The sequence below is a fragment of the Tenrec ecaudatus genome, chromosome X (genome assembly GCF_050624435.1).
Source record: "Tenrec ecaudatus isolate mTenEca1 chromosome X, mTenEca1.hap1, whole genome shotgun sequence".
NCBI lineage: Eukaryota > Metazoa > Chordata > Mammalia > Afrosoricida > Tenrecidae > Tenrec > Tenrec ecaudatus.
The window spans coordinates 50775806-50800041 of record NC_134548.1 but is presented as its reverse complement, the minus strand read 5'-3'; the positions used below and the strand labels follow the sequence as shown (position 1 = coordinate 50800041).

The 24236-nt window shown below is 40.1% G+C and overlaps 2 pseudogenes; both read left to right on the top strand.

Annotated features, from left to right (window-relative positions):
• Positions 1-1028: 1028 nt before the first annotated feature.
• On the top strand, positions 1029-1890 carry LOC142434538 (transcription initiation protein SPT3 homolog; annotated as a pseudogene).
• A 16989-nt stretch (positions 1891-18879) lies between these two features.
• LOC142433331 (rab proteins geranylgeranyltransferase component A 1 pseudogene) lies at positions 18880-20221 on the top strand (annotated as a pseudogene).
• The last annotated feature ends 4015 nt before the right edge of the window (positions 20222-24236 follow it).

The following is a 24236-nucleotide window of genomic DNA, read 5'->3' as shown; positions in this document are numbered from 1 at the left end:
GTATCAGGCCCTGAGTTACCCAATTCACAAGGAAGCAGATCAAAGGGCTTCCCGAGATATTCCTGCCGGAAGTGGGAACTTAAAAACATGATATGCCTGCATGTTCTGAGAAAAACATTTAGACTTTGACAGCTGGTGGGAAATTTATATTTGAATTAAAAATAAAGCCACAACTCCCTGGGAAACACTGCAGAAGACAAGCCACATGGACGCAACCAGACCTCAGAAGCTGGAAAAGCCATAGAGAGACCCCTGCCAGCACTGAGATGCTTACAACGCCACTGGACCCAAAGACTTTCTACCCACTGGCTTGTGATCGTCCTATATTTGGCTTCATTGCATGTGTTTTGCCACGCCTGGAAAGAAGTCTCTGAGAAGATAAGCCCCACCCAGAACTTTGGAGCAGAGCTGATATTTGCATTCTAAAAGACCTGCCTAGGGGCAAGCTTGCCAGACTGAAGATAAAAACAAAGGAATCGTTGGATTTGAAGTTTGAACTCTAGTGATTTTTGTCAAAAGCTAGAAAAAATCTGGACCCATGAAGAAAACTCTTCTCTCGGTCTGAATATTAAAGGGAGCCTGTGGGCAGGCTGAGATGCTTGCTAGGTGAGACCTGGATCTACTTGTTGAGTGGAAGTGGGAGAAATGCAGCAATAAGGAGACGGGTTGGCCCCTTTCGAAGCATCTCCTGGGCCGCCGCAGCAACTGCACCTTCTCTACCGGCCTCTCCACGTGGGACCCGCGGCCACGCTCCAGGTGTTCTTAAAGCAGAGGTGAATACTGCAGCTAGCCCAGTGCCCACTGGGACATCAAGTACTGGAAGAAGTACTGGGAAGTCCATAAGCTATGCAGTTGAATTACAGAGCATGATGTTTTCTTTAGGAGATGCCAGGAGGCCTCTTCATGAAACAGCAGTTTTGGTGGAAGATGTGGTGCACACTCAGCTAATTAATCTGTTACAGCAAGCTGCAGACATTTCCCAGCTGAGAGGAGCGAAGGTGATCTCTGCTGAAGATCTTCTGTTTCTGATGCGCAAGGATAAGAACAAACTCCGAAGACTGCTAAAATACATGTTCTTCCGAGACTACAAGTCAAAGCTTGTGAAAGGCTTAGGTGAGGCTGAACTACTGGAAGACAAACTGAGTGGCCGCAGTAATTCGAATAAACGGCAAAAAATTGCTCACAAGTTTCTCAGCTCCATTGACCAGACAGGAGAACTGTTAGCAGTGCTTGAAGGTGATGAGATCGACGAAGTGAAACAAGAGAGAATGGAGAGAGCAGAAAGACAAACCAGAATGATGGATTCAGCGCACTATGCAGAATTTTGTGAAAGTCGGCAATGAAGTTTCTCCAAAAAGGCCTCCAAATTCTGAGACTGGTTGGACTGCAGCAGCCTGGAGATAAAACCCAATGCTGTGGCGATGGAAATGTTAGCGTACTTGGCATATGAAACCGTGGCACAGTTGGTGGATCTGGCTCTTCTTGTTCGGCAGGACATGGTAACCGAGGCAGGGGACCCTTTCAGCCAGACCATTTCTGCAACTTTCATTCAGTATCACAGCTCTGCCAGGAGTTCCTACACGAAGTCCAATCCTGATTCCCCTGAGAACACTCCTCCTCCTGCCACCCCGGCAGCTCCAAGTGGATCCCAGCAGCCAGGGAAAACGACATCCGGACCCCTGGGCACCGGGAGTGCTGGACAAGACTCCTCTCAGAGCAAACAGAGGAAAAGGAAGAAGAGTACCACGGCCTGCGGTGTGGAGGCCTCCAGCGATGCCATCCAGCCCTGCCACATCAGAGGCCATTCGGCTCTACGGCCGCAAGGTTGGCCCCCTCTCCCCATTTACAAGCGCCTACCGCAGAAACGGGATGGCTTTCCTGGCCTGCTGAGGCGACAGCAACAACAGGAAGAGGTGATGCTCAGTTGCTCCATTCCCAGGCCCTCCGCCCCACCCTACACCCTTGAGAAGGCGCGACATGAGTGTCAGACGAAGTAGAGAAGCGTCAGACTGGAAATGCAGCCTGGGCCATTTCTTCCTGGTTTGTCCCTGAGCGACCCCTCAGACATCACTCTATCCACCCACTGAGGAGCTGTCACTCACCAACGAACTGTGTCGCAGATGGAATTGTACAGCTTCTGACCCAACTCCAATTGCAAAAATAAAGGGAAGTTATTGCTTTAATTTGAAAAAATAATTAATAAAAAAATAAAGAGATGGGGTGAGTCTGGCCACTGACACCCGTGGACTTGGTTCACAGGAACTAGAGGAGAAGACAAGAGCAGGGTGACTGGTCTGAAGTTCATGAACTAGCCCAAGGGGGCTAGGGTTGTTGAGTATTTGTGATGGGGCCATGGTCTAAAGGGAAGACGACCAATGGACACCCTGGTGAGGCTGAGGGAGGCAGCCCACATTGAGTTGACCAGAACCCGACCAGATGAAGAGATTTCTGAGCCTGTGAACTGGTGCATATTGCTGTTGACTTTATGGATGGCTTGTCCTGACTTGACTTTGCTTATGGATGCGGATTTTACAAGGTTCCAACTGGAATGAAGATTCTTCACGTCAAAGAATATGATTGTTTTAGGAGCAATATAGAAATTGGATACCCAAAATGGGGAAATAAGGGCATGAAGTGGTTGGCTTACAAACTTTCATAGGTGGGGGAATATATTCATAGGATTACAGGATCAAGGTGTAGGTATTACTTAACTGCAATTGTTAGGCATAGGATATTTTTTGTTTTGTTTACTTATAGAATGTTATGTAACTTATAGAATGTTATGTTTAAATGAATGTGGCACATATTGGTTTTATCTGATTAGGCATAGATATGACTTTATTATTTGAAAATTATACATGGCTAAAGAGTTATGTGAAAGTGTTAAATTGACAAGGGGTGGTCTTGTCACCTAATCTGGTGTCAATTTAAGGATTAAGAGTGTAGGGATGGAGTCTAGGCTGTCAATCTGGAGATAGCCAATGAGACTTCTGTGGGCATGGCCTTCTCCTGAGAACTCTGGGAAATCTGGGACTTCCTCCTGGCAGATCTCTCTCTCTCTCTCTCTCTCTCTCTCTCTCTGCCACTCCCTGGGAGACATTGCAGAAGATAAGCCACATGGACAGAACCAGACCTCAGAAGCTGGAGAAGCCACAGAGAGACCCCTGCCAGCACTGAGATGCTTACAACTCCACTGGGCCCAAAGACTTTATACCCCTGGCTTGTGATCATCCTGCATTTGGCTTCATTGCATGTGTTTCATGAGTCTGAAGAAGACTTTATAGATTGGTATCGGACATATGGGCTAATATCAGACTTATGGCCTTGGACTGGACTGGGTTGCGATGTTTTCTCAGTGTTCAATTCCTCTTGTATATAAAACTCTTTCTTATAAAAAAATAAAGCCATAGAAAACCAAGCAAAGGAATTGCTTGTATCAACATAATTAATAATTTCAGAGTAAACAAAAATCTGTGCATGAAAAGAAAAGTTAACATGATACGCTTCATGGCTCAATTTTGAATCACATTTACATAGTGATCATAATCAACACTAAATATTGATTTAACCACAATAATAATTTACCTATATTAGGAGTATGGGAGGGGTGTTCATGGGAGATGTGGGTCATCAGAAAAGTAAAACAAATCTTCATTTTGCATAGTAGAGAGGCAGCAGATAATGCCTAAAACTGAAAAAGTTTTTTAAAAATCTCAGAATGTAATCTGGAGAAATGGCAATAAATAACAAAAGTATCAACTAAAAGACTTTGCTGCTTGGATGGCAAGACAGATGGAGAGAAGTGGGGCAGGAGGAGGTAACTGGGCTTTGTAACAAACCTGGCAGAGTTATTTGACCTAATAAATGATGTATATTTACATAGTATATATACACATTTAGTTTAAAAAATCATGAACAGAGACTTATGCATTGAGACTATCATCACACTATTATTTTAAATAGCAGAGAATTGGGCATAATCCAAATTCCCAAGAGTGGAGAAATGGCGAAGTAATTTAGGTTGGACCCATACAATTATGCATGGCAGTAAATTAAAATGCTCTTTACAGAAAGTGTTTAATGACAAGAGAAAATATCCATGATCCAGTGCTAAATGAAACTAGCAGGTCGCAAAATATTCTATCCAGTATGTGTTGAGTTTTTTCCTTTTTCTTGTTCTTCAGAAATACAGTCTTGCATAGACATAAGACTGTAAGTCAATAAACCAGATATTAATAGTGATGGAATTTTAAAATTGGTCTTAGCTACTTTCAAAAACATTTCTACTTTTCTGTATTTTGAAAATATCTTTGGGACTTTAAAAGAAGAATATGTAAAATTAGAGAATAAATATGTTCACAGTATACAATTTTTAAAATTTTTAATTATTGACATGGACTAAGAAGAAAATAAGTCTTCCAGATGCATTGGTTTTTTTTTATGGAAAACACACACACACGCAGGCATTTTTAAAAGCATGGATTTCGCCCCTGTACTCACAACTATGTGCCCAGCCTGCCTGAGAACAGTCAAGCCTGGTACCATCTAACAGACTAGAACTTGACCTTTAGCCTTGACTTGAGATGTACTTCACCTGAGGCATCAAGGTCATCATTTTTTGTGGAACAGACAAACCCTGATATCACGGTATTGCATGCCTTCCTGATTACTAATATATATATATATTCATATATATATATTCATATATATATGAAGCACTTTGGGTGCTTGTCTTCAAGTTGATGTTTAGTTTGAAATGAAGTCCCAGGAAGTAAACACACACACACACAAGTTTGAGAAGAATTTCAGAAACTGGGTGACTGATGATGAAAATCGGAAAATTCATTTTCACTGTGCCTGTCATTTCTTTGGTTTTATTTGCTTCCACCCTAGATCTGCAGCTTGCTTACCTTCCCTTTGCACTTGATTTGTGACTACTTCTTGGAGCCATGAGTTGTGTGAGGACCCATAGTTCATAGTCCTCTTTGTGCACTCACAAGGAACCCTGGTGGCACAGTGAGTTGGGCAATGGAGTGGTGTGAACCCATCAGGGGAGGCGTCCTGCTCCTGGAAAGACCCACAGTCTCAAAAATCCATAAGGTCACTGTGAATCAGAATGGACTTGATGGTAGTGAGTTTGTGTTGTTTTGTTTTTTTGAGAGATGTTTGTGAAAACCATGTAAATATTGAATGACTGAAAAGGGAGGATGGATTAGAAAGTCAGAAGAAACAATCTCTCGGAGAATAGGACACTGCTCTAGAAAACACTCTGGCCCTTTAAGAATGCAGTCTCCAATTATTATTCTTTGTGCGGTTTTTTTTTTAAGTGGCCATTTTTCTTCCTATTTGGCAGTAAATCTGTGGGATTAATGCCCACTCTGCTCCACTCTGGAAAGTGTCTCAGCCGGCTTTACGATACTCCTGAAGCAGCTGCCAAAAGGTTAAGAGGCTGAAATGGAGTTGGCAAAAGCTCATGGAATTTTTACTAAATTATCAGTCTTCCTAGAAAGACTGTGAAATAACTGTTTCTGGAGGATGAGGGGCCCAAGGCCTGGTAGCACCAATTCTTTTCCTCAAATCAAATAAAGCTGCTCCCCTTAGGCCAACTCCCCAGCAGGCCTACCAGGAAGCAGCCAAGCAGGGGCCCTGGCCCAGAACACTGCCTCTATTCATAGGGGTGCGTCACAGGGGTGCCAGGCCACAGCTGCCTCCCCACCCCATCCCCCCCCGCCCCCCGTCCTCAGGGGACACGCCTGTGTCAGTCACAGTTCCTGCTATCCTCGGTTTGTGCTTTGTTCGCTTGACTGATGGTTTCATTGTTCACGCTGCTCTCCTGCTCTTCCTTTTCTTCTTTTGAAATGTAAGTGTAACTTGGACACTTTAGAAGGCACAAATCTGAAATGCATAGCTGGAGGAATTTTTAATAGTCACTCACATGAGTACTGTTAGTCCGAGTTAACTACAGAGACTAATTCATTGACATTCATATATATGTAAGAGAGAACTTTATATCAAGAAATAAAAAGTGGGTGAAGGAAGACGTTGGACAGTGTAAGACATGACAAAATAATAATAATTTATGAAGTATCAAGGGTTCATGAGGGAGAGAGGAACAGGGAGGGAGCAGGAAAATGAGGAGCTGATACCAAGGGCTTAAGCAGAAAGCAAATGTTTGAGAATGATGATGGCAACCAATGTACAAATGTGCTTGGCACAATGGATGGATGGATGGACTGTGATAAGAGTTGTACGAGCCCCCAATAAAATGATTTTTTTATTTAAAAAAGAAATAATTATGCATCAATCAAATATCCCAGCCCAGTCCAGATCAAGTCCATAAGTTCGATATTAGCCCATGAATTCCTCTTTAGTCTCGTACAGCACACGCAATGATGCGAATGCAAGAAGAGCAACAGGCTAGTGGGTAGAAAGCCCTGTGGGTCCAATGGCAGTGGATGCATCTCCAGGCTTCTATCAGCATGGCTCCATGTGGCTCGTCAACAGGAAGGTCAAGCAGAGAGAGTGTGTCCTGCCTCCAGGGAGGAAATCCCAGAATCCTCATGAGAAGGTCACGCCCACAAGGAGGGATCGCCAGGCTGTGACCTGACGGGCTAGACTCCGCCCCTTCATTCTTATTTATCAAGTTGACATGAAATTGTTTCACTACCACAAGTACATCAAGATAAAGAACATTTCCATTCCCCAATAAAGGTCCTTTGGGCAGTTTTCCATTCTGTATTGTGCCACCTGCAACAAGGGGAGTCGGCATTCTGGATTCCCTCCCATACTTTAGTTTTGACTGTTCTTGAACTTCACATAAAATGTCCTCCTTTGCGTCTGGTTTCCTTCATTCAGCATATTGTTTTGTATATCTGTATTTCATTCCTTGTCATTTCAGAGTCAAATTCCATCATGTGGAAATGTATTATTCTATTCATCCGTGGAGGGACGTTTGGGCTGTTAACAGTGTGGAGCTACTATGAATTAAGTTACTGCAAATGTTCTTGAATATGTCCCTGTGTGACATTTGCACACCCATTTGACTGAAGAGACCCTTTCTCCTGGGAAGACCCCAGCAGTTACGTTTGGGTCGCAGGTCATCATCAAAAGCAACAGGGTATTGGAGAGATGATCGTATTTCCAGCAATCTAGCTCACAGGCATTTGGAAAACTCCCTATTTTTCCCAGTAGACTGAGATGTCCGTTGCTGCTGGTAGCACAAAGGCAGATTGTCTTATGGCAATGAAACAGTAGCAATGGGCATTAAGATTAGGCTCCACTTTTCATTTTTAATTAAAATGTTGTGCTTGGCTGAGTTTCTTCAAACTCTGACCTGGAAAGTCTAATATAAATGACTGAGCACCATCTGTGGGCGTTTGGTCACTTCTCCATGGGTACCCTGTCTTATCCATTCATCTCTTAGCTTCCCTACTACACTCGGGAGATGCCACTGGTGCATATGCAGTAAAGCCTACTGATTCTACTCCAGGCCATGAGGACCAAAAAGAATGATTAAGTACTAAGAAGACTGATTAATTGCTTTTCAGATTCTATGATGCTCAAGAAGACTCCCTGCAGTGTGCCCATCAACTTCTCCTTTCCAGTACCCTAAGCATTTACCTCATCTCCTTCAGCAAATGTATTATTTCCTAAGTGCCAGGAAGAGTTTAAACTTTTCGTTTTATTTTGGTTTTGCTTATATGTACTCCTCACATCACCCCGAGAGATAAATATTGTATTTTTTATGGGTGAGGGAACTGGGGCTCAGAGAAGATGCACACTGTGCCTGGGGACGCATCGCCAGTAGGTAGTGGAACTGGGAATTGAGCACAGGTCTGCCTCTTGAGTTCATGCGCTTGGCCATCATGCTGTGCTGCTTTAAGGACACCAGGCCCTTGGCTTATGCTCATGCCCCACCAGCAGTCCCTAGGGCAGGACCCAGAACAGCCCAGGCAGATCCTCGTGTTCCAAGTCACAAACCAGATTTCAGGCACAGCAGCCAGGATTTCCAAGGTCAATTCAGTCATCAAAAACCAGCTAAAGTCCACCTCCCGAGGGAGATCTACCCTGCTGATCGCTCAGTAGTCTTTCTCCTTTTAAGCATTTCTTGTATTTATCATCCAAGTTACACACTTAGCCCCATATTTACTATCTTGTTCACTGTCTCTATATTTTACTTTGCCATACATGACTGTCATTAATTTACTGCTTCGTTGCCCCAAGGATTAAACCTCATAAATACATGTAATATGTAAATCATAGTAAAGTGAACTTTATATTCAAAACCAGAATAAATGCTATCAGTGCAGAGATTGTCATTCATTTGTACAACAAGCAAACATGTATTAAGCACTTATGATGTGCCACTGACTAGGACATGTGCTTCATGTGAAGGGGGGTTGGGCTTAACAAATGTGCCCCTCTGATGCAAGATGTTAATAAAAGGAGATTTGTGCAAGCTGGACAGAAGGCTAGGTAGGAGCCCTCTGCACTTCCTGCAAAATTCTTCTGTAAACCTAACACTGTTTTAAAATATTCAAAATATTTTGTAAGGAAATCAATAAACATGAAAATATTGTCAACCTCGTTGCTAAAGAGGAAATGCAAGTTAATATTGTGATGGTTACCACTGTGGATGCATTGGAAAGCAGTTCTTTTCCCACATGCCTGAAATGACCGTGTGGGTCACGAAAGACGCCGGCTCCACTTGAGTTGTACTTTTCGTCTTTTTATCAGCCACTCGGACCACTATTTAGGTCCAAGGGGTAAGGAATCTGGAAGGGGTTTTGTTTTGTTTTAGGTTTTTAAAGAAGTATATTCTATATAGTTACACAGCCCATCTCACCAAATGAAATTAGTAATAATATTCTATTAAAATCCCCCCAATCTGGTTCCTTTCTTTTTTTTCCCCCCTCACATTTTTCCTCCCTCTCTCTATAATTTCCTATCCCTCTTTTCTCCCTGTTCCCACCCCTGTTCTTGGCCTCCTCAGAGTCTTCCGAGTCCTATCTTTTGGTGTAAACACCATGTTTCTTTTTCTTTGTCTTTCCTTATAATGAGGTGCTATTAAACATTTATCTTTATGAGATTCACTAGGTTTATTAAGCATAGTGTTTTGTCTGTGTCTTGCAGTGTTGGTGAGAGTTGTCATTGTTTTTTATTGGTGCATAATATTTCATTGCATGAATGTATCACAGTTTATCCATTCGTCTATAATCAAAATTTTTGGTTATTTCCATGGTTTTGCTATTAGGGAAACTGGGGCAATAAAATTAAGGAAACTGCTGCAAATAAATAGTTGTGCATCTGTGTGTTCATGTTGTATTCTTGATGTCTTTAGTGTATGTACCCAGAAGAGAAATTGCTGCATCATAAGGTACTTATATTTGCTTTTGTTTTAGGGAAGCTCCATACAGATTTCCATAGTAGTAGTACAAGTCTGCAGTCCCACCAGCAATGTGAGCGGGTTCTGATCTCTCTGAATCCTCTCCAGCATTTATTATTTTCTGTTTTAATGGGTCTTGCTAAGAAATGTCTGTGTGAGGTGGCATTTCGTTGTTGTTTCAAATTGCATTTCTCTTACTACTAATGAACTCATATGGTTGTTAGCTGCCTGGATGTTGTCTTTGGTAAATTGTCTACTCACGAAGTGTGTGCATTTTACTGGGTTATTCATATTTTTCTTGTTAAGATATAATTTTCTATAGATTTTAGAGATTGGCCCTTTGTCTGATGTATCATTACTAAATATAGTTTCCCGATCTCTGAGTTATCTTTGAATTCTTTTGATGAAGTCTTTTGATATTCATAAGTGTCGTATTTTAGAAGGTCCCAGTTCTTTATTTTGTCTTCATTAGTATGGATATATTTCACTATGTTCAGTAGCATGCCTTGTATTAAAGTCCTTCAGTTTGTCCCTATTTTTTCATTGATGGTCTTTATGATTCTGTGGTTTATATTTAGGCCTTTAATCCATCTCAAGTTCATTTTTGTGCATAATGTGATGGTTGGATCTTGTTCCATTTTTTTTTGGCAGGTGAGGATCCAATTTTTCCAGTACCTTTTGTTGAATAGGCTATCTCATCTCCGCGTAATGTGTTTTTTACTATGATATGTATTAATCTGATAGGCATAGTTTTGACTTTGCAAATGAATGTTATTGGAAAATTTGCCCTATCACTAACCCCCATTGTTAATATGTACAAATTAACAATTCATGTAATGAGGTTCTTCGGAGCCAGCCTATAATTGTATCATTTCCTTTTCTCTGCACTGTGTTAAATTCTGTACCATTGAATAAATTAATAATACTACCAACAGAATAGAACACTATCAACCTTATGCCCCAGGGGGATGATTGATAATGGTCTCTATCATAAAGTGATAATGAGGTCTCTAAAGTGAACCAGAGAATTATATAAACCATAGATATGTGAATAGGTTTTGGGCTCCCACTTAATTCCAGATCCAATCTAAGAACAATTAATTTTTATGACATGGCCCTGTTCAATGCTTGCCCTAATGAAGAGATCAGTGAAGATATAGGGCACCATAGCAAGCTGTGGGAAGAAAGCAGATGGTGTCCAGCTATCGAAAAGAATAGTGTCTGAGTAAAAAAGGCTTGTCTTCAAATAAGCAGCCATCTAAGAGATGTGCCAATGCCTTCCATGTGGAAGAAGCACACAAATAAAGAAAATATATTTATTTTAGTATAAATAATATAATCCAAAAGAAGGAATGGCATCCAAACTTAAGTTATAAATACCTGGTTTGCAGAAGGCTGTGGATGACAGTGGAAGCCCCAAATCCACTTGCAGATGCTCCTGCAAGGCCAAGGATGAAGCCTCCAGTGAATCCGCTCTGACCACAGTCTAGGGTCGTGTATAGCCTTGCTAGCAGAGAGCATTATAAACGCGATTACTGTGGATGTCATTAGATTAAAATGTAATACTTTATCATTTGATCTCCCTTTTGACCCATTTTAAATTTTTTCTAGTTTGGGTTTTTTGTTTGTTTGATTTTTAAGAGAGAGTTTCGTTTCTCCTGTGCCTTTAATATCTTTTTGTTGTCTTAGGACTCTAACCCACACTTCCAAGACTATATTAAATAGAAGTGGTGATAAAGGGAGGGCAATCCTGTCTAGCTCTCTTTCGAAGGGACAATGTTTTCAATTTCTCTCCATTAAGTGCTAGCTGTTGGTTTTGCATATATGACTTGTATTATGTTGAGGAATCTCCCTTGTACTCCTATTTTATTGAGTGTTTTTATCAGGGATGGGTGTTGAATTTTATCAAATACCTTTTCGTCATTGATTGATAAAATCATATGATTCTTTTATTGTTTATGTGGTGAATTACATTGTTCTTTTAAAAAATAATACTAAACTATTCTTGCATATTTGATATGAATACCACTTGGTCATTATAGTTTTTTTAATACGTTGTTGAATTCTGTTGACTCAGGTTTTATTGAAAATATGTATTTATTAGAGATATTGGTCTATAGTTTTCCATTCTGATGATATCTTCATCTGGCTTAGGTATCACAGTTCTTGTTGCTTCATAAACTGTTTGGTAGAATATTGTCTATTTGTATATTGTGAAATAGTTCATGTAAAAAAAGGTATTAAATCTTCTCTAAACGTTTGATGGAATTTCCCAGTAAAACCATCTGGTCTCAGACTTTTTACATTGGGTTTTTGTTTTTCACTACTAGATTGATTTCTTCTTGTATTAGAGCGGTGGTTCTCAACCTTCCTAGCTGACACCATATGTGGGGGACCCATCTGGAGACGGAGAGAGGAGCAGTGTCTCCATTCCTAAGGCCATCAGAAATATGGTCTTAGGTGACCCCTGTGAAAGGGTCGTTCAACCCCCAAAGGGGTGGCGACCCCCAGGTTGAGAACCACTGTTTATTATAGGCTAGTTGAAGTTTTCTACATCAGTCTGTGGTAATTTAGGTAAATAATGGTTTTCTAGAACTTCATTCATTTCTTCTAGATTTTTTTAACTTGCTGGAATTTTTCCTAATACTGTGTGATATTTTTAATCTCATTTTGTTCCATTGTAATGTCAGCGAATTCATTTCATATTCAGAGTGCTTTTCTCATTCTTTTCCCTTGTTAGGTTTGCCAGTGGCTTACAATATTCTGATTCATTTATTTCTACTTTTTACTGTTCCTTTTCTCCTAATATCTGATGGTTTGTTTTGCTAGTCTTTTCCCAATTATTGTAGCTGATGTGTTAAGGTTTTTATTTTAAATCTGTCTTTATGATGTGTGCAGGTATTGCTATAAGCTGCCATCTGAGAACTGCTTTTGCAGTGTCTCACAGATTTTAATATGTTGTTCTTTCATTTGTTTCAAGTAATCATTTGATTATGTTCTTTATTTCTTCAGTTACCCAGTGTTTTTTAAGTATTGTTCAATTTCCATGTATTTGATTGGGGGGAGTTGATTGGTCTATGGTTGATTTTTATAATTTTATGGCATTGTGATCTGAAAAGATGGTTTGTGGAATCTCAATGATTTTAATTTATTAATTCTTGCTTTATGTCCTAAAATATGGTCTAATATGAAATAGGTGCAATGAGTGCTAAGAAAAAAAAGTGAAATGAGTTTTGTTGGGTGAAGTGTTCTATAGATCAAGTTGATTGATTGTGTTAATTTTTTCTGTGTCTTTGATGATCTTTCTAGTTGATGGATCTTTAGTCAAAAATGATATATTGAAGTCTCCTAGTATTATTGTATTATGATCTATTTGTTTCTTCATTTCTATAGAAATTTGATTAATGTATCTTGTTTAGTGCTTTCATTTTGTGCATGCATATTAATTATGGTTATATTTTCTTGCTCAATGAAAGCTTTCATAATTATATAGTGACCTTCTTTGTCTCTCCTTATGTCATTTACTTTGATGTCTATTTTGTCTGAGATTAATATTGCTACTCCAGCTTTCTTTTAACTGCCGTTAACTTAGTATATATTTTTCTATCCTTTGAAATTTAGTCTATGTCTTTTACTGGAAACATTTAAAAATCTGATAATACCAAAGGTTGGAGAGGAGGGGCAGTAAAAGTAATTCTTTCACATACACTGCTGACAGGTGTGTGAACTCTAAGTATGTCTTGGAAAATGGCTCAGTATATTCTGGTAAAAGTAAAGGTACATGTAATTAATTATACTATAATACATAATGTGTTAGTAGTTCTATCCTTGGGAAACACATGCATATATTCAACCAAATGAATATGTACATAGATATATAATATTTAGAGTTTTAGCAGTCTTTGCAGGAGTAAAAAGAAATGTATCTACTTCATCGTGGTCTGTAACTGAACACCTGAATCATTTCTTTAAATACGTTTTTATTTTGAAATCATTTTAGATTTTCAGAGATCTCTTAATGCTAAGAACATGACCTGATCTTTGGATGACTCTGTGGGAGAGCAGAGAGGAAATCTGTATTTTTTATAAAATAATTAAATCATTTTATTGGGGGCTTATACAACTCTTATGACAATCCACACATATATTCATTGTGTCAAACACTTTTGTACATTTGTTTCCCTCATCATTCTCAAAACATCTGCTTTCCTACTTGAGCCCTTGGTATCAGCTCCTCATTTTTCCCCTGCCTCCCCGCTCCCCATCCCCCATGAATCCTTGATAATTTATAAATTATTATTAATTTGTCATATCTTACACCATCCGACATCACCCACTTCTCCATTGTCCATCCCCCAGGGAGGAGATTATATGTAGATCCTTGTAATCTGTTCCCCCTTTCTCCCCCACTCTCCCTCCACCCTCCCGGTATCACCACTTTTGAACAGAGACTTCTCAATTGGTAATGAATTAAAGCAGGTGTATCCTTTTTCTTAAACTGAATTAAACTGAAAATACTTTTTTGGGTATTTTTGCATCTGTAATAATTAGTGACACTTGTTTTGTCTTTTGTGCAGATTTTGGTATCAGGATTCTACATATTTTGAAAAACGCATTAAAATTCCATTAAAATGACAACATGAACATTGGTGGCAACGCAAATCTTATATGCTGCTGTTGCTAGATATTTGGGAGCAGGTAAATTGCTGCACTTCATGTTTTAGTAGGGAAAACTTGGGTGGAGCTTTCTTCTTGATGGGTTGGCCAAGCCTTAAAAACCACAGTTAGGAAGCCCAAAATAGGGTGGAAAAGTCATAGAGCCATGACATATAACTCAGTTGGGGATGGAACCTGACATTGGATTCCCTCAGGTGGCTTTCATTGGGTTTCCCAGAAGTCAAACGGAGCTGAAAGGATGGACGATGTCTTCTCCATGCTTGGGAAACTGTGAGAATAACTGGGAGTAGGAGGATTTCCTGGGTACTGGTAACCTGCCTGCAGGTATAGGGAGTTCATAAGGAGCGAAACCACTTTTCTTCTACCATGTTGGGAATGACTATTAATAACTGCACCTCAGACCCATGTAGAAATAACACATCTAAGGGTATCCTAAAAACTAGAGAAAGATCAGTTCAGGACAAGGATGATGTGTGTTCAACAAAATTTGCTCAAGATAACCACTTGCATCATCATATATATGAATGTTTCCCAAAGTGGGTGAGACCACCCCCTGGGGAGCCCTGGAACAATTCATGGGCTGCTGCCTAAGCACATACCTACACTTTAACCTGGATTATGGATGACATTATGAAAGTTTTTAATTACTATTGGGAAACTGAGTAATTTTTTTTTTTCTGAGAAGGAGGTGGTAGTCCAAATAAGTTTGGGAACCTATGATAAACCAAAAAAACAAAAACCCCCAAAACAGAAAGGGCTCTGCTGGATGGAGTTTTCCTAGTACGCATTTTTCCTGCTAGGTGAGCATCAAGCAACTCACTCAGAGTTAGTGCACCCACTGGTGTTCTCTGAAAAGGTTCTCTCTGGTCACAGTGAATTTTTTCATAAAATCAGTTTAACTCAAACCTCTTTTTCTGGTGATGGCCAATTTAAGCTAACAGTGTGTAGCTGTGAAATTTTGTTCCCTGTTCAGGAAAAATGGCACAGAAACTGTTGTGATGTTGAACCCAGCTCACAAGGCAAAACTCAATGTATGAGTGGTTTTCTCATTTCAAAAATGATAAAATGTTGATTGATGACAAACCTCATTCTGTGCATCTGTCAACTTCCCAACGGATGAAAATGTCGACCCATAGTGCATTTGAATTTCAGTCCATCAGGTCAGATTGTTAGTCAAGCTTTCCATCTAGAGCTTCTGAAAAGATTGCTTAATAGTGTGCGACCAAAAAGGCCTGATTTGTGGCAAACAGGGGACTGGTTTTGCCACCCCGACAATGCATCTGCTCACATAGCCATCTCAGTGCACCAGTTTTGTGCAAAAATCAGCACACCTCTCTTATTCCATACACCTTACTCACCTGACCTCACTTCGTGTGACTTTTTTGTTTCCACGAATGAAGAGGAACATGAAAGGACAGCAATTTGATGACATAAAAGAGGCGAAGAAAAAAAAGGAGGTGCTGTCAGCCATCCAAGCAGATGAGTTTGAAAAATGTTTCCATTCCAAGAAGGGAATCGCAGTTTTGACAAATGTATTAAGTGTAATGGAGAGTACTTTGAAGGTGATAAGGTTGTTTTGTAAATAAAAAAAATTAAATACATAGTTTTGAAAAAACAAAAATTCTGGGGTTTGGGGAGTACCCTCTCATATGTGAACATTAGGAAGATTCACATGTTGTTCAATATATTTTCAGAGTTATAAAATATTTTCCAACTGCAATTCAGTGTCCGAATAGAAGAAAAAGGTGGTTATCATTGGGACACAATTGGTTGCCTACAAACCTCAGGGGAAGAAATACTTCAAAGGTATAGAGTAAAAACCAAAGATGTGGGGCAAACCAAGAAGGGAACATAACAGATCAGCAACTGGAGCAAAGCAAAACCACAAAGCCCCTGGGGAGCCCCCAAAACAGACTACAGGTTAGGAGGGGCAGTTCCCAGAATCCCCACCCCTATCCGACCCCCAGGACTGTTGGGGAAACAGTCAAAAAGGTTAGCAGACAGTCCTGCAAGTATGTATGCTTTTTCAGGGGGTGGGGTGTTGCTAGCTTCCCTCCACCCCCCTCTTTTTATTCAGTCTTTTGCTTTGTCTCCATTATTGTTGTTTTGCCTATCTATCTAAGCTAGGCATGGGAACCAAGCCCAAGGAGAAAGCAACAGACTGACAGTTCCAGAGGGACTTGGAGGGAGGAGGAGGCCAGGGAAGGGAACAATGAGCAAACTGCCATACACAGGGGAACAACTAGGGGATTAAAATCAACAACGAGCAGGGTGTATAGGTCCTGGGGGTGTTGGATCAGCAGCAATCTAGTTGAGAGGAATTACTAAGGGGAAGAAGAAGGGTAAGCGTGATGGTGGGACAGGAGGAAGGTAAGAGGAAACGGGGGAAAGATCTAGGAAGCAAAGCTACGGTTAGAGGTATAAACATGGGTGTGTAAATATGTAAATATACTAATTCGTAAAAATAGAGGTATTGGCCTATGTATATATATATTGATTTGTCAATACTTTAAGGAAGTGGACAGACTTTGGGCCTCTGCTCAAGCCCTCCCTCAACACAAGAACACTGCTCTAATAATCTGGCATTCTATGATGCTCACCCTCACAACACGATTGCTAAAGACAAAATGGATGCATCAACAAATGTAGTGAAGAAAGCTAATGGTGCCCGGCTATCAAAAGGTATAGCATCTGGGGTCTCAATGGATTGAAATTAAACAAGTGGCCATCTAGCAGAGAAGCAACAAGCCCACATGGAAAAAGCACACCAGCCTGTGTGATCGTGAAGTGTTGATGGGATCCGATAGCAGGTACCAGAAGACCCAAAACAACAATAAAAAGAATATTGTTGAGAACAAGGGGGGGTCAGAGCAGAGACCCCAAACCCATCTGTAGGCACTAGGACATCCCCTCACAGAAGGGTCAACAAGGAAGGGATGAGTCAACCGGGGCTCAGTATAGCACCAATGAAACACACAATATTCCTCTGGTTCGTTGAGGCTTCCTCACCGCCCCCACCCCCACTATCATGACCCCAGTCCTGCCTTTCAGTTCTGGCTAGACTGGAGCATGTACAGTGGTACAGATAAGACCTCACAACACACAGAATGCAGGTCAGATAAATCCCTCAGGAACAGAAATGGAAGTAGCCATACCAGGAGGATAGTGAGAAGGTGGCGCGAGGAAGGAGGAGCCAATAGCAATGATTGATGCACAACCCCACCCCCATCCCCCGCAGGTGGATCAAAAACAGAAATATGGGTGAAAGAAGACAGTGGTAGGTGTAAGATATGAAAATAATAATAATTTATTAAGGGGTCACAAGGGTGAGAGGGAGGAGGCAGGGGAAAAAAGGAGCTGATACCAAGGGCTCCAATAGAAAGTAAATGTTTAGAAAATGCTGATGGTAACATATGTGCAAATATACTTGATACAACTGATGTATGGATTGTTATAAGAGCTGTACAGTCCCCCAATAAAATGATCTTTAAAAAAGAAAATAAAACAAAAAGATGGACATTTTAAAGAATTTGGACATTCTGTATGCCAGGGTAAGTTAAAAAGGATTGCAACTAGAGTTCCAATTTATACATTCACAGGTTTTTTCTAAACAAAATATGCCCAAGCAATCTGTGGGCAGCTGCAGACAAGTTCTCTCAGTAATACACTTGTCTCATCAAAGTGTTTTCAACAAGGTCAATCAAAGGGGATGTGCAAGTCTGAGAGGTGAGCTCAGGTGGTTACGGTGACTGGCTTGTGGGGGAGATGGGGGCAGACTCCAGAGGTGTAATCTTGTTAGATTATTATCAATGGATACAGTATGATCATGATTCTTCTTTAAAAGTTTTAAGAAAATTGAGATAAAGGCCAGGAAAGTTATACCAAGAATCCTTCTCCCCCTCCCCCCAATCAAGACAATGTACCTCTTCATCCTTTGCAGGTAGCAAGGGTTGTCCTATGAGAATGTCATTGGGAGACCTTACCCTATGGAGGAAAACCAGCCCCTCCCACATGACGGGTCCAGTAGGTACAATTGTACAGCTATAATATATAAAGATTATAGTTAAGTCACAGAGAATAAGAGAGATAGGAGAGAAAGTAAAATAGTCAGACACATTTCATGATAACATGCTCACCTCAGCCCTTCTTGGTGGTCCATGTGGGGATGTGGGAGGAGGAGAGGGCAGGAGAGAGAGGGAGAGGGAGCGGGGAAGAAGGACCAGAGGAGAAGGGACAGGGCCGGAGAGAAGTGCGTCTTTCTTGTTTTGGGGCTTTTATAAGTAGCCATTAGTCATGCATATTCAGGAGTCACATACTTTACAAGGTGGGTGGGAATCACAGTAAAGTTCCTGAGCTCACAGGTCAGGAAACTTAATACCTGCATTGGGGGAAGGCATGAGGGGGTATGGGTGCTGCAGTGGGAGGAGATAACCAGGGAATGTCTGCCTCTACAGGGAGACAGAATCAACCACATACTCACTTTAAGGCAGCAGAGCTGTTAGGGACACTTAAAGCAGGATTCCCTGTCATAAGTTAGGGAACAGAGTCCTGGTCATATTTCCCTCAGTATTAGTTTCCCACACGTACCCACTCATCCTGCTACTATGACCTTGCCCTTCAGACTTCTATTCCCCAAACTCAAACACTATTTCAAGGGAACATAGTCTGAGTCCCTCGGGGATGCTAAAACTGCCACGTTGGCGTGATGTATAAATCAAGGGGCAATGAATGCTTCAGAGACAAGTTAGCGAGATGGAGCTCCACCGTCTGGAGATTGACCTACACAGAGGACATGCCAAGAAACAATAGCTTCAAAGATGATGCACAATCTCCTTTAGAAATTTGTTGTGATTGCTATGGGGATGGATTTGCTTGAATCCATCATTTCAGTTGCATGTTCAAGAAGTGACCTGAGGGTTCTGCATGTTGATCTACGAAGCGAATATGGAAGAAACTGGGCCAATTTGGGTTTTTCAGGACTGCTGTCCTAGACAAAGGAATGCCAGGCATCCAGTGCCCCTGTGAATGAAAGCTAGGTATGGTAAGAGCAGATTCTTAACAATGAAGAAGCTATTGTTCTTAGCAGAAAAGACAAAGACATGTGCAAGTGTGTTGTTATGCTAGTCAGGATTTACATAAAGATGTGGAAGAATCTGGTGCTCTGTAAAAAAAACCAACACGCTGCAATGACATCCGTGAATTACACAGAAGCTGCAGATTCTGTTTATCTACCTTCAGAAGACGCGCCATTAAGCGCTGTGATCTGTGAACTACCTGCAGAACAAACTACAAGCAGTAATCTGGAGAGTGCCCAAGAAGTAAATTATGTTGACGTAGTAGAGGAGAAAGAAAACCACTGTAATGCTAAAACTTCTGTGCAGGAAACTTCAGAAAAGGAAACCAGTGAAAATGTGCCTATAACAGACAACATGGCAGAACAAGCAGGAAAAATATTATTATTTCCTTGCAAATTGTTAAAGGAGATTTAATACTGATTTGATATGAAGGCTGCTGTATTCTCCAGGTTTGCTCCTTGGTCTTTTAATCAAATCAAATATTAAACACTCTACAGTCTTCCAAAGCATCAGACCGGATTCTTGCATTTCCAGAGGAAACAGTGGAGCAGGTTCCTTGTGCCAGAGCAGATGTCTTTAATAGTAAACAACTTCCTATGGTAGAAAAGCAAATGCTAATAAAATGTCTTATATTTTGTGTGGAGTATGAGGAATAGCCTGATGAATATAAAGCTTATGAAATTACACTTTCTGAAGATTTAAAAACTCAAAGATTAACCCTCAACCTCCAATAAGTTGTAACACATTCAATTGTAAGTGATATCCGAGACAAGCAAGACTGCCATAGGCGGTCTCAAAACTACCAACAATGTTCTATATTGTTTGGGGAGGTAAGGCAAAGCTCCATTTTTTATTTCCTTTATATAGCTAAGGAGAACTATACCAGTATTTCTGCACAAGAGATCAGCCCCTGGAGAAGAACATCATGCTTGGTGAAGTGGAGGGGCAGCAAAAAAGAGGAAGGCCCTTGACGAAATGGATTCACTCAGTGACTGGAACAACAGGCTTGAATATAGGAACAATTGTGAGTATGAGGATGTTGACCTGGAAGTCTTTTGTTCGGTTGTACATAGGGTCTCTATGAATTGGAACTGACTCGATGTCACCTAACAACAACAATCTTTATTATGATTATTGCTGCTGCTGTTATAGAATACCACCAATGTATATAGGGTTCCAATGCAGGGATTAGCAATTTTTTCTATAGAGATTCAATTAGTAACAAGTTGTAGCCTTTCTAGGTTGTAAGGTCTCTGCCTAAACGAATCAACTCTGTAGTTATAGAACAAAAACAGTCATAAATGATATATAGAAGAATGAATACTTATGGTCCAATAAAACTTTATTTATAAAAATAAATAGTAAGTTTTAGGTAATCAAAAGATTGGACAATCGTTTCCAAATAATAAAATTTTAAAGATGTACTTTCAAAAAATAAGAAATAATAGCTTCAAGTTTGTATATTTCCATTTTATAGGCATTTCTATGATTTTATAGCAACATGTTTAAACTTAATATCTCATATACATAAGTATCATATACATATATACAAGTATACAAACAGTTTAAAAAGGAAAGGAAAAGAAAGAAAATTGATTACGGACATAGAGGCCCGAAAACTGACAGGGCAGTGAGTTTCCCACTTTATTTTTGTCTCATAAATCCTGCAACAGACGCTGGGCAAACTAGTAAACTAGAACTGCCTATGGGAACAGAAATTAAAACCCCAAAGAAACCTGCTGGCTGTCTTTCTTTCGTTATGACTGGCGTCTACAGTATAATGGCAACTAGGAGAGGTGAGAGTGATTATCATTGTTTTGTTCCTGATCTTAGGGAGAAAGTATTCAATCTTCAAGTGTGAAGTTAACTGTGGGCTTTTCAAAAATGCTCTTCATCAGCATGAACTAGGTTCCCTTCTGCCCTAATTTGTTGAGCTTTATGGTTGTTCTTGTATTTTAATAGATTGGTGTTTGATTTGTCAAGTATTTTTTCAGCAATGGTTGAGATGATCGTGTGTGCTTTTAAAAAATTCTTATTCTATTAATAAAGTGTATTCTATTAATTAATTTTTGGTTGTTAATCCTGACTTGCATTCCTGGGATAAATACCATTTGGTCACGATGCATAATTCTTTTCATGTGTTGCTGGATTTGGTCTGTTAATGTCTTCTTAAGAATTTTTAGATATATATTCATGGGATATTACTCGGTTAGCTTTTCTTGTGGTTATTTTGTCCGACACTGGTATCAGAGCAAAAGGGGCAGAAAGATGCCCCTTGCTCTTCTGTTTGTAGAAAGAGTTTGTGAAAGACTGATATTTTCACCTGTAAATGTTTGACAGAACTCACCAATGGAGTGATATTTCAATAACTAATTCAATCTCCTTACTTGTTACATGTCGGGTTTTTTTGGGCAACAGCTTTATTGGTACATAATATCTATACCACACAATCCACCTACTAATGTGTACAAGTGAAAGTTCTTTAGTATAGCCACAGAGATTTTCGATTACCACCAAAATTAATTTTAGAACATTTTCCTCAGCCCCCTTAAAGTTCTGTACCCTTAAGCCATAACTCCCTTCCCTCCTTCCATCCTCTTTTTCCATTCACTGCAACCACTCATCCACTTTCTGTATCTGTAGACTTGCCTAGTCTAGACATTCAATATAAATGAGATCACAAAGAACATATAAATGTGGTCCTTTTCTTTTTTCTTAAGTCAGTTAAGGTAATTTGTGTCTAAGACACCAAAATTGTTTAATTTTTTGACACAAAGTTGTTCATAATATTCACTTACAATCCTTTACATTTTTGTAACTTTAGTAGGTTGACCTCTTTTTCCTTCTAGAAAGCTATCAATTGTGCTGATATTTTCAGAGAACTAACTTTTATTTCATTGATTTATTTTAAACTTTTTCACTGATTTATTCTATTGTTTTCTTGTTTAGTTTCAAAATTTGGATGACTTAAAAAATTACACACCAATATCATACACACAAATACCTCACTGCCATCAGGCTGATTCTGACTCATAGTGACTCTATTGGATAGAATAGAACTGTCCCGTGGGTTTCCAAGACTATAAATCTTCACAGGAATAGGAACTCTCATCTTGGTGGTTTCTCAGCACCACAAGAGGTAACATTTCACAGAAAAGTGTGCTGGGATAGAGATGCTGTTTAACAAAGGGACTGCCTTAAAATATTAAAAGAATAGTCCCTGGAGCTCATTGCTCCTACCAAATGGACTGGAAAAGCTTCATGAATCATGGGTTCATGCCTCAGTAATAGGGAAAATTTAGAACCAGATTGCACATACTCTACTCCCCCCTAACAAAACTTAAAAGCAATTTCCCCAGGAAATGTTTATTACCACCTGTTTAAAAATCTTGTAATAAAATGAATCTATTTTTTTCTGAGAAAAAAATTAAAAGCAAGATGTGAAACATTCAAACTGTTTCCAAATAACTGCATTCCAGAACAAGCTCAAGCATATTTAAAGGAATAATAATTTTTTAAGACCCAACAAGGTAAAATTCACACTATCTTGTATTAAATAAAAAATTACTAAATGTGCAAAGAAACACAGGAAAACAGGATTCAAAATGGTTTTGAAAATCAAACCCAACAAACCAGGAAATGATACAGATAATACAATGGGTCAGCCAGGACATGAGAAGACTTACTAAACTATGTTGCATATGTTCCTGAAGGGAAAGGAAAGCATAAGCATATTAAAGAGAAATAAGAAAAATGTTAAGAAGGTCCAAATCCAGCATCTAGACTCCAGATTCTAGAGTTAAGAAAATAGTATGCCTGTGATGAAAAAGACGCTGGATAGGATGAAGATAAAATTAAATACTACAAAAATAGAAGGGGCCCTGGTAGTGCAGTACGTTAAGCATTCAGTCTCCCACAGTACTGTTTTTTAAAATTATTTTATTGGGGGCTCATTCAATTCTTATCACAATCCACACATACATCCATTGGGTCAAGAACATATGTACATTTGTTGCCATCATTATTCTCAAAACATTTGCCTTCTACTTGAGCCCTTAATATCTGCTGCTCATTTCCCCCTCCCTCCCCACTCCCTTCTACCTCATGAACCCTTCATCATTCATAACTTATTGTTATTTTGTCATATGTTATACTGTCCAACATCTCCCCCCGCTTTCTTCTCTGCTGTCCATCCCCCAGGGAGGAGGCTATATCTAGATTCTTATAATCAGTTCCCCCTTTCTACCCCATATTCTCTCTACCCTCCAGGCATCGCCACTCTCACCACTGGTCCTGAAGGAGTCATCTGTCCTGGATTCCCGGTGTTTCCAGTTGCTATCTGTAGCTATATACATCCTCTGGTCTAGCCAGATTTGTAAGGTAGAATTGGGATCATGATAGTGGGGCGGAAGAAACATTTAAGAACTAGAGGAAAGTTATATGTTTCATCGTTGCTACCCTGCACCCTGACTGGCTCATCTCCTCCCCACAACCCTTCAGTAACCCTCTGTTTCCTTTTACTTTCTTCTTGTCCCACTATCATGCTCAGCCTTCATTTGGGTTTCAGTAATTTCTCTCGGTTTCCTTGCCCTTGCTGAATCCCTACTAGGCCACTCACACCCTCCTTGCTATTGATTTTGGATCACTTATTGCTCCCCTGTCCCTGGGTTGGTCAGCACCACCTCCTTGCCCCCTCCTCTCCCTCTCCCATGTCCCCCGCAAAACCATTGGTCCCATTGTTTTCTCCTCCAGACTATTCATCCAGTCTATCTTATCTAGATAGATCTGTAGAGATAATAATATTCACCAAAAATCAAGTCATTGCAAGATAGGCGATGAGTGAGAACACAGCTATGACATCAAAAAAGGAAACCAATTACCCATAGAAGAATAAATTAATTAAAAGGAAAAGATTTAAAAAGAAAGAAAAACCTGTAAATAGATCAAGGTCTGAGTTTGGATCTCTAAGCATGTCCTTCAGTCAGGTCCAATGGGGTACCATGCTTTGGCCCCAGAGCCTGTCCTTTGTACTCCCTCGGGGGCTCCCTGGTCTGCTCCCACGTTGCTCTGCCGCACACTTTCAGTGGTTTGCCTCAGTG